The 2,801-nt window shown below is 46.1% G+C and overlaps 1 pseudogene; it reads left to right on the top strand.

Annotated features, from left to right (window-relative positions):
* The first annotated feature begins 741 nt into the window (after window positions 1–741).
* LOC144825442 (18S ribosomal RNA) lies at window positions 742–2,457 on the top strand (annotated as a pseudogene).
* Window positions 2,458–2,801: the final 344 nt, after the last annotated feature.

Below are 2,801 nucleotides of genomic sequence, written 5' to 3'. Positions count from 1 at the left end.
CTGCCATACAGAAAGCTAATGAACAATTCCCCTGACCCTCTTAGGGCTCTGAGGGAGGCATGAGAGGGGAACATTGGATCTTGTGGACAATGACTGGGTGGAGGCCATTCAGAGTCCCACAGAGGTAGCTAAACATGGCAGTTTCTGCTTAATACAATTGAGGATACTTCATAGATCATACTTCTCTGGATCACTCCTACACCAATTGGGGAAATGTAACACAGCCCTGTGGACAGGGATGTGGTATTCTGGGTTCCCTTTTCCATATATTATGGGATTACCTGGAAACCCAACTATACTGGAAGGGGTGACAGAAGTTATGGTCCAGGTCACCAGCCACATGGTGCCGCTACACCCTCTGTGTCATCTCTTGAATGTAATGGGCGAGGAGGACTAGCCCAAATACCAAAACATATGGCTTGTACTGGCTGCTGGGGCCTCTAAACAGAACATAGCACTGGCCTGGGGAACAAGCTAACCCCCGTGTATAACAGAAAGGGAAACCAATTTGGACTGGTGCCAACATGCAGAGCAGGTGGTATATCAGAGCCGGGGTTGCACAAAGAAATGGGAGAAAGTTTGGGAACAATGCTGTGCCTACAGGGGTCAGTGAGTGGTCTCCATAAAAGATTTAGCAATACTCTGTTGGAGAGACTTGTACTGCACTGTACTGTACTTACACAAATGTATGTCGTAAATTTCCATCTGATTCTACCAACCACTGTGAATGTGCTGTGTCTTTATCTTTGCACTGCCTATAATGCAATTGATCCATCAATTAATTGGCGGTATACTGATTAACTGTTTAATAAAAATATGTGTTTTAAATGGCTCCAGGAGGTTGTAAACATTGATTGCTCCATCTGTTACTTGGATACCTGTGATTATTTTAGAGCTAATACATGCTAATGAGCATTGAGATCCCTGGATACATGCATTTATCAGGCCAAGACCAATCCGGGCTCGCCTGGCCACTTTAGTGACTCAAGATAACCTTGGTCTGATCGCACGTCTCCTTGATGGCGACGATACAATCGGATGCCTGACCTATCAACTTTCAATGGCACTTTCTGTGGCTATCTTGGTGACCACAGGAGATGGGAATCAGGAACTGATTCTGGAGTGAGAGCCTGAGAACGGCTACCTCATCCAAGGAAGGGATAAGGTGTGCAAATTACCTACTCCTGACTCAGGGAGGTAGTGGCAAAAAGTACAATACAGGACTCTTTTGAGTTCTTGTAAATGGAATGAGTACATGTTAAATCCTTTAACTCGGATTCATTGGAGGCAAGTCTGATGCCAGCAGTTGCGGTAACTCCAGCTCCAATGGCATATATTAAAGTTGCTGCAGTTTAAAAAATCATAGTTGGATCTTGGGATTGGGCTGGCGTTCCGCCATGAGGTGAGCTAATGCTTGTCCCAGCGCCTGTCTGTCAACACCCCCTTGATTCTATTGACTGATCGTCCTGGGGTTCAGATCATTTACTTTGAAAAATGTGAGTGTTCAAAACAGGCCATTTGCATGTATACTTCAGTTAGGAATAATGAAATAGCACTCCAGTTCTATTTTGTTGGTTTTCGGAACTGGGGCCATGATTAAAAGGGATGGCCAGGGCATTTGAATTGTGACACTAGAGGTGAAAATCTTGGACTGGCACAAACCAAAACAAAGCAAAATCATTTGCCAAAATGTTTTCATTAATCAAGAATGAAAGTCAGAGGTTAAAAGATGATGAGATACTGTTGTAGTCCTGACCATAAACAAACCTGACTAGGGATCCAACAGTGTTATTCCCATGACCCGCTGAGCAGCTTCCAGGAAATGTGAAAATTAAAGGAATTGGCGGAAGGGCACCACCAAGAGTGGAGCCTGCAGCTTAATTTGACTCAACACAGCAAAACTCAACTGGCCCTGACACTGAGAGGGTTGACATTCTTACTTGGTGGAGTGATTTGTCTGGTTAATTCTGATAACAAAGGAGACTCCTCCATGCTAACTAGTTACATGGCGCCCTGCGGTTGGTGCTCAACTTCTTAGAAGGAGATGTGGCGTTCCGACATATGACATCAACCAATAACAGGTCTGTGATACACTTAGATTTCCGTAGCTGCAAGTATGCTACACTGAATGGATAAGTGTGTGTCTACCCTTCGCCGACAGGGAAGGCAACGCACTGATCCCCATTCATGATAGGCACTGGGGATTGCAATAGTTTACCAAGAACACAGAATTCCCAGTAAGTGCGGATCATAATCTTGCATTGATTAAGTTCCTGTCCTTTATAAACACCATCCGTCTATACTACTGATTAGATAGTTTAATGAGGTCTTTGGATCGGCCCCACCGGGTCAGTAATGGCCCTGATGGAGCACCGAAAAGACAATCCAAGTTGGCTATCTAGAGGAAGTAAAGGTTGTAACAAAGTTTCAGTAGGTGAACCTGAGTAATTATTATTAATGAGTGAGCGGCCCCAGTGCCTGATGATGCCAGCCGGAACCCACGATTAAGGGCCAGGCCCTCCCTTTATGCATCCTGGCACTTGGGTAAGCACTGGGCACTGGAGAGGCTCCTCCACATGGGGGATTCAACTGACATGCAAGGAGTGGGCCGGGTGACTCCCCAGCCCCTCTGATAGGGGCATGATGCAAGAGACTGCCGTCCCAAAATGGAACCCATGCACACCCAACACACACCTTGGGATAACTGAATTGCAGTGGTTCCCCAGTCTGGGACCCCCTAAAGGCTCTGCCACCTGGGCCAACTCCTGACTGATCTCCACCTGCCCAGGTTTCAAGTGACT

This window comes from Lissotriton helveticus, chromosome 3_1, assembly GCF_964261635.1.
Source record: "Lissotriton helveticus chromosome 3_1, aLisHel1.1, whole genome shotgun sequence".
Classification (NCBI taxonomy): Eukaryota; Metazoa; Chordata; class Amphibia; order Caudata; family Salamandridae; genus Lissotriton; species Lissotriton helveticus.
Note: the sequence above shows the minus strand (reverse complement) of the source record. Positions and strands in the feature narration are given on the sequence as shown.